At 47.4% G+C, this 15000-nt stretch overlaps 1 pseudogene; it reads left to right on the forward strand.

The window, feature by feature from the left end:
• The window catches only part of LOC130380608 (netrin receptor UNC5D-like), a 46876-nt pseudogene that overhangs the window by 29304 nt on the left and 2572 nt on the right, over positions 1-15000 (forward strand).

Below are 15000 nucleotides of genomic sequence, written 5' to 3' on the forward strand. Positions count from 1 at the left end.
TTACAGTACAGTAATTGCACTTATAAGTAAAATGAAAAACACTATAGTATAGAAAATGTTTAGACTGTTTTTCGGGGGATTTAATGATGAAATCAGTATAAAAAGGTAATAAAGCAAAATATATATTCTTTACTGTAATACAGTCAAATGTTCAACTGAACTGATTGCATAAAAAGCTTTTCGTAGGCCAACAAAAATATAAATAAGAATATAAATGAGTTGAAACAGATCAACATGTAAATCAGTATGTATCCCACCTCCAATCCTGATCAGGTCAAAGGACCATATCTACAACACAGTAGAGCTCACCGAGTCCTCTTTTGTGCTCTGACACACGATTGAAGTGTTTTGCCAGTTGAGTTTGATCAGGTGAGAAGTGAGCTAGACTTATTGGTAATAATTAGTTGTTGAATGCGTTTTGAATTCCAGTGTGATCCAGGTGAACCAAGTGTGCTAAATTATGTGATTTGGGCTTAAGGTACGGCCACACTGAACGCGTTACGCTCGTAATCCTACGCGGGTAACGCGCCTAACCTGTCGCTTCATCATTGTGTGTCACAAAAATGGTTTAACGCGCCTTACGAGCCTACGCAGCTAGATGAGCCCGCCCAAAACGTATTTTCCCCCCGCTACTTTTCTTTTGCTCCACAAACATGGCTGAGATCACCACCATCGCTGCGCTGTATTTGCTGTGGGAGTTCGAGAAGAGTAGGAAACCCAAACGCCGTCGTGTTTGGGTTCATGACATCCTCCGTAGGCGCTCACAGCTGGGTGAGTTTCACCACCTCCTCGTCAGGACACCAACTACAGGCGCTCCATATCGGCTGCGGAGCGCTTGTCCTCCGTCTCCCTGCCAGTGACGTCGAGTCAAGCTCAACGCTAATTGGCTATCGCGGCTAAGCGTAACGCGTAGGAGTGGAAAAAGGTACATTTTTTGAACTCCGCGCGTGGGTGCGTTGGGCGCATTATTTAGGTGCGTAAAACGCATCTAACGCGCTGCTTTAGCACATGTAACGCATCTAGGCGCCTAAACCAATGGTTCCCTATGCAAAAATGTCGATTTTCTACACCTACGCGCGTAACGCGTTCAGAATTGTGCTTAGAGTTTAGCATTCTGGAGTCTTGTAGTTGATACATGAGGTTCAAGGTTTCCGAATTGTGTGCATAGTTCCCTTTTTTTTGTGTATATATTCGAGAAAAACTGTAATACAAACGCACACACACGCACACACACACACACACACACACGCACACACACACACACACACACACACACACACACACACACACACACACACACACACACACACACACACACACACACACACACACACATACATGCACTCAAACACACATGACCGAGTGCCAGACACAAACACTTGACACAGTGTGTGGTCTTTGCTCATCTTGCACACACTACAGGGAAGACATGGACATAGAAGTGTGTGTGTGCGGGTATGTCCAGGTGTGGCTGTGTGTGTGTGTGTGTGTGTGTGTGTGTGTGTGTGTGTGTGTGTGTGTGTGTGTGTGTGTGTGTGTGTGTGTGTGTGTGTGTGTGTGTGTGTGTGTGAAGGTGTGTGTGTGAAGGTGTGTGTGTGAAGGTGTGTGTGTGTGTGTGGGGGGGGTGCGGATGTGGCTGCGTGCGTGTGTGTGTGTGTGTGTGTGACACTGTAGAATGGAGGGCTATACTTAGAGTCTGCTTTGCGCCCTGAGACAGCGCAGTGATGACAGCCTCTCCTTTTGTCATGACTGGTTAAAGTGGCAAATGTTGCAAACACGCTGTTGTTTCCTCTCCTCCGCTCTTGAGCACCAAATAAACATTCATAACACCTGGCTTTTAGCGGGGGCGCCCTGTCTGCTGTGTTAGAGACATGCGCATCGCAAAAAGAAATGTGTTCCGGTGCTGCTGAAACGCAGCGTTGATGCCTCAGAGCGGAAGACGTTAAGTCAGGTTAGTTATTAACCTGTCACCGTCGACGTCCTTACCCATAGCTTGCACTGGAGATGTTAGAGTCTGAATCGCCTGAGTCTTTGGGAATCAAACTTGTGAACCCCTCTCATTTTTTCCCCCTGCTGCACTCGAAGATTAGTTGAATAGGTTTTATAATTACGCTAGGAACTCATGGTAGGAGGAGGAGTAGTGGAAGAGGAGGAAGAGAAGGAGTGGGTAGTGCTGGAGGAACAGAGGGGCCTGCGCTCCATCGAGCTCCGACCAGAAGCTGTCAGTCAATCTCCTCCCTATCTCCAGAAACCCGAGGAGAAACCAGAAGCTTCCTCCCCCTGTTGTGTGGCCATCTGCGTGAGATATGTTTCTCTCTCCCTCTCTATCTCCGTCTCTCTCTCTCTCTCTCTCTCTCTCTCTCTCTCTCTCTCTCTCTCTCTCTCTCTCTCTCTCGCTCTTCTCCCCGTCTCCCCGGCGGTCTGAGATGTCCTCCGAGCTCTCTCTCTAACTCTCTAACTCTCTCTCTCTCTCTCTCTCTCTCTCTCTCTCTCTCTCTCTCTCTCTCTCTCTCTCTCTCTCTCTCTCTCGCTCTTCTCCCCGTCTCCCCGGCGGTCTGAGATGTCCTCCGAGCTGCTCCTCTGACCTTCCCTGCCGAGTCGGGGTCGTCTGACGGTCTTCTCAGAGGACCCCCGTAGAATAATAAGACCACGCTGTCAAACTCCTACCCAGCAGATCTAATGTCATTCGACATGCTGGATATTCATTACAATCTGAGCGCTTCATAACACATGCCGCTTCTTGTGGGAGTATGTGATTTGTGTGTTATTTTATAGTCTCTCAGGTTAACAGCGAGGATGTAAGCATCATCCGTACCGGTCACAGCCGTTAGAGAGTAGCTTCATCAAAGGAGTCGTACCACGACAGAGGCTGGCGTAGTTGTGGACCTTGTAAGGCTTTTAACCACATCACTGACCTGTTGGTGTACCTGTTTTTCTGTTTGTAATTGTGTTGCTTAAGGTCCTCATCACTTTTTCTTCTTTATCAAAGGAACAGCTATCTTGTTGAAGTAGGTGAGGTTCACCTTGCCATTATTCGTGTTGAATCGCTCGCTTTTAAATATGTTATGTTTTTTAAGAATTATCATAATAACACAAGACATAGTCAATCAAGGACACAAAGCACCACAAAGGACAGGGGATGACAGAGGAGCCGAGTGGAGTCCAAGGCAGAACCACATTTAACATTTATGCTGCAGTAAACCAACCAAGACTCTCCATCTTGTGTTGACATTTTTCCCCGAGACATCTCTCTTTCTCCCTCTAACGATTTTAAATAATAAACAGCGTCTTTAATCACTGCTCAGCGCAGCAGGCTGGCTGATCAACAACGGCCAAACAGCGGCGACTTGATAAGCATGGGGGCGGATCGAGGCAGCTGAAGGTACCTCCTGTCCCCGGTGTGTGTGTTATATACACACACACACACACTCAGGGCCCCATTGGCTTAATTGGCTCCCATGTCAGAAAGGGCCCGGTTCTGACACGACCCAAGGAGAAGGAAAAGGCTGCTCTATTCTGTATGTGTAAAGATGGGGGCTTCCACCGGCGAGCCGGCCGAGGAACGACTGATCCGCTCACCTCTAGAGGAACGACTGATCCACTGAGCTCTGGAGGAACGACTGATCCGCTCACCTCTGGAGGAACGACTGATCCGCTCACCTCTGGAGGAACGACTGATCCGCTCACCCCTGGAGGAACGACTGATCCGCTCACCTCTGGAGGAACGACTGATCCGCTGACCTCTGGCGGAACGACTGATCCGCTCACCTCTGGAGGAAAGACTGATCCGCTCACCTCTGGAGGAACGACTGATCCGCTCACCTCTGGAGGAACGACTGATCCGCTGACCTCTGGAGGAACGACTGATCCGCTGACCTCTGGAGGAACGACTGATCCGCTCACCTCTGGAGGAACGACTGATCCGCTCACCTCTGGAGGAACGACTGATCCGCTCACCTCTGGGGTAACGACTGATCCGCTCACCTCTGGAGGAACGACTGATCCGCTCGCCTCTGGAGGAACCGGCCTCGGGAAAACCTGCTTAGAGAATAAAAACGGGAGCAGTTATGTCAAGGGTTTATTCCTGTTAGTGAGGGATGTAATGTAAAGTAAGCGAACACAAAAATACGAAATTCCAAATTGTGTGTATGGGTGTGTGTATATTTGTGCGTGTGTGTGAGTGTGAGCGCACACACCAATCTAATTCTAAATCAGGCGCTGTGGTCGCACACGTTACATTCATGGCGCCCGGTGACATGGCAATTCCTTTGCAATATTTCGTCTAAGGCAGATGAGATTTCAAAACGCAAAAAGCACACAATAAGCATCACAACATGCATCAACAAACAATAGAATAGGCATACAATACAATAATCCGAGGCCTCAGACGGAAGTTCGTCCTGAGTCTCTCTAAAGCTTGCAATAAACCAAAAGCCTTTGTTAACCAGATGGTAATCTATTGATTGAAGCTCCTCAGGAGGTCATAAAGGGGTTTGCGGCCGTGCCTTATGGAACCCTTTGCTTTTCGACGCTCTCCAGGGGTCAAGAAAACAGGCCCAAACCAATAAAAAATGCAGTACCGGAAGAGAATGATTTACATTTTATACGACCCTGAGGAAGGGCAGGGTGGCATAGTGACCATACACGGAATAGTAAACAAAACGTTCATAAAGAAAACAAACAGCATGTGGATTTTCCATCACACCGGCCATCCTGCAAGGGCCTGGCGACAGCAGGGTATACACAAGAGTTTGTGTGTGTGTGTTTGTGTGTGCGTGTGTGTGTCATGTTTGTTTCCTCTATCTCGGCCCTCTGCGTGTGTGGTTGTGTGTGTGTGTGTGTCTGTGTCCAGCCCAGCTGTATGACTGATGGTGGTCCCATCAATTGCTGCCCGGGCTTTAGGGCTCCCAGCCACGATCGGGCCAAGAGCTGCTTTGGCCCCAGCTAATCTGTCAACAGAACCGGACCGCCCACCGACCTAGCAGGCCTGCGTGGCGCGCTGTGCTGTGAACGCCTTTCCTCCGTGGCCACGCTGTCCATTAGTCTGAGGGCTTTAATATTCCTTTATCTGCGTGACGGCCGGACTCGACCGAGGCGTCTATAGGTCGGAGTGGGTTGATGGTCTATTTATTTTATGCTCGCCCCTCACCTCTCTCACACTGTTGATTCCGTGTGTGTGTGTGTGTGTGTGTGTGTGTGTGTGTGTGTGTGTGTGTGTGTGTGTGTGTGTGTGTGTGTGTGTGTGTGTGTGTTTTAAATATACCTCAGAGCGTTTAAGCTTGGCTTTGTGCTTGGTGCAGATATTGCTGGCTTTGTTTGTGCGCTTGTGTTGTGTTTGTGTCCACACTGTGAAGCAGGGAGGTCCGTAACTCCATCGCACCGTCTCACCAGCAGCTGTTTGCTTTATGATTTACTAAGAATCACGGTACCGCCCAATTCAGAGACCCCTACTCCTCTAGCACCACCAATAGGGGGTTTTAGATACTTCATGGGGTGTGTGTGTATGAACCAATTACCTGTACTCTATGTAATATAATGTTTGGCTGAGATTTATAGATATATGTACACAAGCATGATCCCAAGACGGTTCTGACCTTGGACGTTCTGTGTGTTCTGGCTGAAGAACAAGTCCTCATCAACCATGTCACACAAATGTATATGCTGGGGTTGTTTCTGAGGCATGCTGAAATATTGACCTGCCAGGGCTCTTAACGTCTTAAGAGCTTAAGAACAGCCCCCAGAAGTGCCAATAGCCCATTGTTTATACAATTTTTTCCAAGGGAGCAGAATCATTCCATGTCCTTCATGCTTCCCGATGCGTCAAGAGGAAATGCCAGACGAAAGTGGTGTGTGCGTTTGTGTGTGTGTGCGTCGTTCCTACCTATTTCCATGTGTCCCATCTGTATTCCTTGTCTATGTCCGTGTCGAGCGCTCTTCCAGCATTGTGCTTGTATATCTCCATCTCTTCTGTGTCGTGTCGAGTCTAATCTGTTTCTGTTCCAGGGATCAGACCCGGCGTCTCACACCTGTCTCCTTGTCTTTGTTGTCGTCCCCCCCCCCCCCCCCCCAATAGCACGGCGCCAGAGGAGGAGGACGAGGTCCTGCTGAGCCCGGAGGTGACCTACGGCCCCCCGGGGCTGGACCTGTCCTGCCCCGTGGCTCTGTCGGTGGCGCACTGCGCCGACCTCAACGGCCCCGCCGACGCCACCTGGGCCGTCCGTCTGAGGAGGAGGACCCCGGAGAACAAGTGGGAGGTAACCTCACCCTCACCGCTAACCGACACTAGGAGTTAAGGAGGAGAGAGACGACCGGAGCGCTTCTTCTTCGAACCCCTCCCGAAGTTTTGGGAGGAACGCCAAAATAGTGCTCTGGACGTCTCTCTCCTCCTTTTGCAGTCAAAGTCAACTTTATTGTCAATTCCTGAATATGTGCCAGACATACAGAGAAATCTAAATTGCGTTTTCTCCGACCCACGGTGCAATAAGAACAACAGGATCAAATTGGGTAAAATAAGATATATATTTGCAAAAAGCTAAGTCATATTCACAATAAGTGAGGTGATTCGCTTTGGTGTTTATGAATCGTCGTCTTCTTTTGGTCAAACCGTGTCTTTTTATTCGCGTTGGGGTGGGGTGGGAGGGGGGAGGGGGAGGGGGGTATTGACTGCAGAGTCGTGGTTTCGGCCCCAAAAATAGCCGTAGCGTTATGTAATTCGGTTGACTTGCCAACACTGTTGACATCAATCCCGCAGAATGCGATGCGGTAGCGATGGGGCAGTGGATCCTCTGAAGTAAGTCCTCAAAGCTGTTAGTTTCAGAACAAGCTTATTATTTTGCATCTATCATGGAAATGGTGTTCCAGCCTTTGAGCTGTCAAGGACATGGAGCCGGCTGCTGTTTAATATTTCAACGGGTAAACCCATAAAGTGACATGGCCGCAATTCTGACTCCCTCTTCTCTGGGCCAATAACTTCGATTGAAAGATGCACTGAAATCTGCAGTCTACGTGATGAAGTGAAGAATTAGTATCCCTGTAAGTTTGGAGATCGTACTATAATCTAACCAGATATATACATGGCGTACACACGTTTGTTTTAATATAGAATCATGTTCCCTCTTCCATAGTTTTGTATTGCTAACATTGCATGTGCATCGGAGGTTTTTTTTTCCAACGGAAATATTAGCTGCAATTGTTTTGGAGGTAGGGTGATAAAGCAATGTGTGAGCTTGCGGCTCCTCACATGTAGCTCCTTCAAACACCTCGTCTCATCACACCCATATTTATACAGAGCTGTGTTAGCATCACCTCAAACAACTCGATTTTGAGATCAATTTATCTAAACCCCTGTTCATCCATTCATCTCCCATTCATCCATCCATCCATCCATCCATCCATATCACATGCATCCATCCATCCATATCGCATGCATCCATCCATCCATATCACATGCATCCATTCATCCATCTAAACCGCCCACCACCCATCTATTGACATCCATCCATCCAACCGCCATTCTTTCATCCATCCATCTTAACACACATTTATCCGTCCATCCCTCCAGCCAGCCATCTTCAATTCCTCCATCCATCCATCTCATATCCATCCATCCATCTCCTACTCATCCATTCATCCATCCATCCATCACCTATTCATCAATCTCGTATTTATTCTTCCATCCATCCATCAGAACTTCCATCCATCCTTCCATCTCCTATTCATTCATCCATCCATCCATATTAGTACATTGCCAAGCATGATAGCCCCCCACGTGTTGGATACTCTTGTAATGTTGAGCTAACCCCATCAAGAGACTTTGGGGACCTCATAGGGCAGAATGCGCCCCCCCCCCCCAGAGTCACACACTCTTCTGTGTTGCCTGTGGAGTAAGCCTGTGTGACCGTCCCCCCGTCCCTTGTCACTGTGTGTGTGTGTGTGTGTGTGTGTATGTGTGTGTGTGTGTGTGTTTGTGTGTGTGTGTGTGTCTCTGTCTGGGTGTGGGTGACATTTACACAGGATGTAATTTGCCTGCAGAGACGTGTCGCACAAAAGGGAGCCATGAAAAAAGCTGTCATTTATGTGTGTTATACGCCATCGGGATAAAATTTAGATGAGAGGAGAAGAAGAGAAAAGAGTCCGGTAGGGGAAGTCAGTGAGTAAGAACAGAAAAATAGAGGGATGGATAGGGGAGCGAGGGGGAGAGGGAGAGGGAGGATGAAGGTAAGAGACTGAAGGAGGAAGATATGAGAGAGGGAGGGAGGGAGGGAGGGGTAGAGGGAGGGAGAGAGAGGGCATCAGTTGTCCCTCAAGAAGAAGCAACAGCTCTCTGTCCCTCTCTGTGTGAAATAATGAGCACTTTATCTCATGCAAAATGCATCCAGGATCCCTGCCCCCGGGCTTTACTAACATTACAGCGCTCTCACCCGCTCTCTCTCTCCCTCCCTCTATGTCTCTCTCTCTCTCTCCCTCCCGTCTCTCTCACTCCCTCTCTATCTCTCTCTCTCTGTCTCTCTGTCTCTCTCAACCCCCCCCCCCCTCTCTCCCTCTCTGTCTCTCTTTCAAACCCTCTCTCTCTCTCTCTCTCTCTCTCTCTCTCTCTCTCTCTCTTTCCTCTAGCAGGAGTTCTCGTTCTCTCTTTCTGTCTGCCTTCGCTCCCTTCATCTTTGTCCTAAAACGTAAATCTTGACCATACTTTACCTTCCTAAACCTGACTTAACCTTCATTTATGCTTGTTTTACGCCGCCATTAAATGTCTGGCTGCCCGTTTGGCACCTATTGCACTCCCTATATCCCTGGAATGAGGGATGCCTCTTGTGTGCTCCCTCTCAAGGCTCCCTCCCTTTAGGATTTGGGGAGGTTTTCCTTTGTCCTTCAGAGCGGTGGTTCTCAGACTACGGGTTGGCCCCCCTGAAGCCTGCTTTAAAGTCACCGCACGTCGACCCAAAACGACATACTCAGGGCCCTAGCGCACGGTGCGTACAGCTATCCGTCACACACCCCTGAAACTGGGAGGTCTGCGGTGCAGCGTGGGCGACCCCGGGGCCTCCAGACCACGGACGTGAGGCCACGATTTGGAGATCCAACGACGTGACGCGTGTCACGAGACAGGAAACACTCTCCAACTGCTCTGTAGTGAATGTGCAGGCAAACATGTCTGGGCTGTTCCGTTGGGTAATTAGCATGTTGTTTCGTCTGAGGAAAAATACTTAATTGCAGAACTGTAAATCAAAAAGAATAACTCAACGGGGGGGGGTTTACAAAAACATGAGTTATCTCAGCGAGTAATCATGAGTGTGCTCGAAGACAGAGGATAAATGTTCCCTGTCTCATTATTATTGACATGGGCATGAGAATGCCAACATCTTTGGGTGGGGTCTGGAACCCCGAGGTTGCTTCAGAGGGGGGGTCACAGCAGGAACAGGCGAGGTCTTAAAGCCGGTTCAGCACTGGGACTGGGATTGAGGACTGCTTGTTCCAACATGGCTGACCAGTATCTTGCCTCAACAGGAAGTGATGTCCATGGACGAGGAGAGCACCTCCTGCTACGGCCTCCTGGAGGCGGAGCGGTGCCACCTGCTGGTTGGCCGCCCGGGCCGCTACGCCCTGGTGGGCGGGCCCCTGAGCCAGGCAGCCGCCAAGAGGCTGAGGCTGGCCGTGTTCGGGAGCCCCGACTTCAGCAACCCGCTGGGCTACAACCTGAGGGTGTACTGCGTGGACGACACCCCCCACGCTCTGCAGGTAAGAGGGGGGGGGGGAGGATTAGAATGATGATGAGGAGGATCATGATGATGAAGAGGAGGAAGAGGGAGGGTGACGAAGAGAAGGAAAGGATGATGGGGAGGAGGAGAAGGACCCCCCACGCCCTGCAGGGGAGAGGGGGAAGGGGAGGAGGAGGAGGAGGAGGAGGATGAAGAGAAGGAAATGATGATGATGAGGATTATAGTGATGCAGAGAAGGAAATGATGATGATGAGGATTATAATGACGAGGAGGGTGATGATGAGGATGAATAGAAAAAGGTGGGGGCGCAGAAGATGATCATCAACAGTTGATCAATTCAACAGTGTTAGGTTTGAATGGTAGTCTGAATATTTGGTTGGGGTTCGGAAACGCTAGGTTGATGTTTTACGCACAGTGTGTTTTAGGATTATTTTGAGGCTCATTGTTTGGTATATTTACATTAACATGAGAAGTTGCTTTTATCCAAGGTAGGTCGGTACTCAGACCACAATGCTCACCACAACACATTACAAAAGGGAGGAAGGACAAGAAAAGTCCAACTGCTGTAAATTCTAAAGTTTCTAAAAATGTGTATGTTTCAAAAATCCCACAGACACAGCAACACAGTGGAGATCCCTCATAACAGCTCAAACATCACAGTGCACAACTCAGCCAAGCAGAAGTCTCCGGTCTCCTCCAGTCTTCAGACGGGGGATAGAGGGGGATTCTGCAGAATCATCTTCAGTGTATTGTGCATACACACAAAATACTCAATGTATTGTACTCAAATACTGAATACACATGAACATGCATATTTATACAAATATCTTTCAAAGTTTTTTTAATATTATTATTATTATCATTTTATAATTATTTATAATTCAAAGTGCATACTGAGTGCGCACTCAGTATGCACTCTGAACTGTAAATATTTTAAGCAACATATGACATTGTATGTTGTTTTCACAGAATGGACTACATGAACCGCTGGTTGAAAGCCTAATCAAAGCCCTTGCAAAGAATAAAATGGAAAATGAACAACTATGGTTGGTTTATTAGTCCGTAGTTCTCATTGACTTTCCTGCTCGTGGTAAAGCATGCATCAAGTCCATACATTAAATATGAAGGGAATCGTCGGTGGGACAGCAGCTGAGGAGTCGGCAACGGGAGGGCGGAAGAGCAAATCGGGAGTCAGGAACTGACAGACCGACAGGAACTCGACGTCGGGCGGGAGGTCATGCAGGCGAAGGGTCGATAACAGGAAGTCAGCCAGGTGGATCAGGAGACGAGGACAGAGGAGCGGACTGACCGACAGGGACTGGACGGCAGGCAGGAGGTCAGACAGGCGAGGGTTCGTTAACAGGCAGAGTGGAGCAGACGAAGTCAATCGGGAGTTGTGGTAAAGCTCTGAATGAAACAAGAGACAATCTGGCAAGGACTGAGTGAAAGGAGAGGATTGTTATAGGGGGAGCACAGGTGAAGTTGGTTGGGTTAGTTAGGGGAGATCAGGGTGGCAGGCAGGTGAATGAGAAAACCAGGGGCGGACCATGACACAAATCTGCTATGCATTTACAGAAGAGCAGGATTTAAATACACTGTGATATAGATATAGTCACGTACCTGAGTTCACAGTAGCATACGATCCTCGTGGCTTGCATTTCAACACAAGTGGTAGATAATTAAAGGCATTCAATTCAATGCCGACAGGAGACTCAGGAGAGACTGAAGCTAGTGTGTGTGTGTTTGTGGGGGGCATTGCTAGCGGAGGGGGGAAGGGGGGGAGATACTTATGTAATTGAATTGCCTTTGTTCTGCTCAGTGATTAGATATGAGTTGCGCGTTGGGTCATCCAACCAAACGCTTCATTCTTGGAAGTTTAGAACACATGAACTTTATCTGGTTGTTTCTCCCCCTCCTCTGTTTAAAATGCGCCTGTCTAGTCCGGTGAATTATTTTGGAAATTTGCACAAAATATGTTAAACACTTTCCCTCACATTTGCCTCAATGTGTTAAATCTGTGTTTTAAATCACCCTTTAATACATCAAAAAATTTAATAAAATAAACAGTTACAGTCTTATGCTTATAATGATGAAAGACAGATGCATTTAAAATCCCTAAAACCAAAAATAAAACGCGTTATAAATAAAAAGATTCTGTGCCAATCTGTCCCTCTTTCTGGATGAAACGATCAACGCACTCGCATCCTCCCCTCTTCAGCGCACAGACGCGCTCATGTTTCATTGTGCAGGCCTGTAAACGAGATGATGCCTCCTGTTGTTGAAACCCGATCCTCCGTATTGACGAATGGAGATTGTGTTAAACGACATTACCATATGGATATCGCAATGAAGTGCATTCAGACAGCGGGTAATTATATCTTTGCAGCGAGCGATGGTATTATGATATTGATGCGTTCCAATTTGATTCAATGGCTTTTTTTTTGTTGATATATACATTATATTGTCAGTCGGAAAAAGTAGTGTTGTCATTTTTGGGAAAAGTTGTATATTATACGTTGTTTAGTCAAGGTTTCAGGGGATGAGTGGTTAAGTTTAGGTATGAGGTGTGCTTGTACGTTTATAAGGTCGAAGGAAAGAAAAAGCCAGTGATGATCTACAAGAAGCTTTCTTCTTTGGGAGGTCAGTTTTGATCATTTGTCAGGTCTTACATGCTAAGAACAACTGAATATTTCAAAAGAGAATCAGAGGAACAAAGGATTTCCTCCATGGTCTGTATCACACGAATAAAGGTCATGATCGCTTTAGTATTCACTCAAAACGACCTGTGAAAGGATGTCTCGATTAGTAGCCTACTACTAAAACTTAAATGTGCTTCTGTAATAGTCCTCAGGAAGGCCTTTGTAAGAGTCTGACCATAGCCGTAGGAAATAGGTTAGAAAAATCAACACCTGCATTGGGCAGCTGAAGCCAGCATACTGCAGTCATTCACACCGGCCATTATCTGACTGTTAAACAAAAGAAGATTAAGGCCTAGTAGCAGTAGTTTGAGTAGTAGTAATAGTGGTAGTAGTAGTAGTAATAGCACAAATAATAGTAGTAGTAGTAGTAGTAAAAGCACTAGTAGTAGTAGTGGTAGTAGTAGTAGCACTAATAATAGTAGGAGTAGTATTTCTGGCAGTAGGTAAAAGTAGTGGTAATAGTATTATTTATTGTAATTATAGCATGTAATCTTCTCTTCTTTACCATCGTGAACAAACATTATTGAATCAAAAAATGTGAATTCAATGTCCACATGTTTCAAACTGTATTTATCGGTTCATCCGTCTAACGGCAGAATAAAAGGTTATTAAAACATGGACATACAGTCACAAACATACAAACCTACTCATCCATGGGCTGATAAACATAAAAAAACACAACCACTCCTCCCATGAGTTGGGGTGAATGCTGACGACGGCGCAGCCCTAAAGCTCCGGCTGGTTTCACTTAGAAGATAAGATTGAACGTGAATCGAGCAAAAACTTGTATTTGTATTCCTTCCACTAAGTTATTCCGTCTCAGTGAACGGTTAGTTGTACCTTTCTGTTGCTTTTAAGTCAGGTTAGGCTCAGCTAGCGTTTAGTTTGTCCCCGTTCTGCGATAATTGATTTCCCTTGTGAGACCCTGGCCCACGAATCAACCCCTAATGTACCTGCTCGTGCACTTTGCATTTCATCCCTGCTAGTCTGAGAGAGAGAGAGAGAGAGAGAGAGAGAGAGAGAGAGAGAGAGAGAGAGAGAGAGAGAGAGAGAGAGAGAGAGAGAGAGAGAGAGAGAGAGACTACAAACTACAAAAGTCATTTAGCAAAATGAGTAAAACATTGATACTCGTGGGCACTTTCCAGTCTGAGCTCGCCCTTGTCGTCACAATGTAGAATCACGCCTGTGGTTGGTGGAGTTTATTACACGCATGCATTATTGATATTAATCAGTGTTGAGCAGATGGACTATTTCCCCCCTTCCGATTTGTCTTGCTGGTTTCGGTCGGTTTTGTCTCTCTCTCTCTCTCTCTCTCTCTCTCTCTCTCTCTCTCTCTCTCTCTCTCTCTCTCTCTCTCTCTCTCTCTCTCTCTGAACAGTTGTGACTCGTTATTTTCAATCTGCTGTGCAATTATTTTTTTTGGTGCTTTTTTAATTATTTGTTATCACTCTTATGGTACCGGCACAGCATGCTATTATTCCATGGTGATATGTTGATAGATGATAATCATATTCAGACTTATGTTTCGCCCAACTTTAATCATAACTTTGAGTCACATTGTAACACATTGACCCCCCACTCATCCTAGTGATTTTTCGAGGAGTGTGTGTGTGTGTGTGTGTGTGTGTGTGTGTGTGTGTGTGTGTGTGTGTGTGTGTGTGTGTGTGTGTGTGTGTGTGTGTGTGTGTGTGTGTGTGTGTGTGTTAGTGTGTGTGTGTGTGTGTGTGTGTGTGTGTGTGTGTGTGTGTGTGTGTGTGTGTGTGTGTGTGTGTGTGTGTGTGTGTTCCTCCCCCTGATCTGTGATGTTGATCCCGCCAGTGACATCTTATTAGTGGATTAATCCTCTTCCAACGCTCCCCAACCCCCCGGACGGGGCTCCCTTCCTGGGGAGCGCGGGCTCCTCATGGGCCGTACGGCAGCCATGACTGGAGGCAGCGGTTCAGAGGCGCTCTGCTTCTGAGGCTCCAGCAGCGCTAACGATGCTGTCAGCCCGTCTCTGGCGATGCCCTCGTCTCGGCCGAGGGCCAGAGATCACCATCGTTTTAAAAACGAGAGCTAGAACTCGTCCCCCTTTGAAACAGATTGGGCCGCTCCGAATTGGTCCGGCCTGACCTTGTGTTGCCGCGTTCTCCGTGAGCACTAAACCTTCGATCCCAAACGTCCAATGAAAACCTGTTTAATCGTGGAAATGACTGAAACGGGCGTTAATGAATGAAGGGATAATAAAAAATAAAGTTAGTGTTTTTTCTCAACGTTTGATTTAAACAAACACAAAAAAACAATCAGCCGCTCTGTTCTTCTTAAGTCTGACCCTGTCCCTCTCTGTCTCTCTGTCTCTCTGTCTCTGTCCCTCTCTCTCTGTCCCTCTCTCTCTGTCCCTCTCTCTCTGTCCCTCTCTCTCTCTCTCTCTCTCTCTCTCTCTCTCTCTCTCTCTCTCTCTCTCTCTCTGTCCCTCTCTCTCTCTCTCTCTCTCTCTCTCTCTCTCTCTCTCTCTCTCTCTCTCTCTCTCTCTCTCCTCTAGCAGGAGTTCTCGTTCGCCCAGGTGTGGGGCCGGGACCACCACCCACTGCAGTGTGCCTTCTCCC

This window comes from Gadus chalcogrammus, chromosome 4, assembly GCF_026213295.1.
Source record: "Gadus chalcogrammus isolate NIFS_2021 chromosome 4, NIFS_Gcha_1.0, whole genome shotgun sequence".
Lineage (NCBI taxonomy): Eukaryota > Metazoa > Chordata > Actinopteri > Gadiformes > Gadidae > Gadus > Gadus chalcogrammus.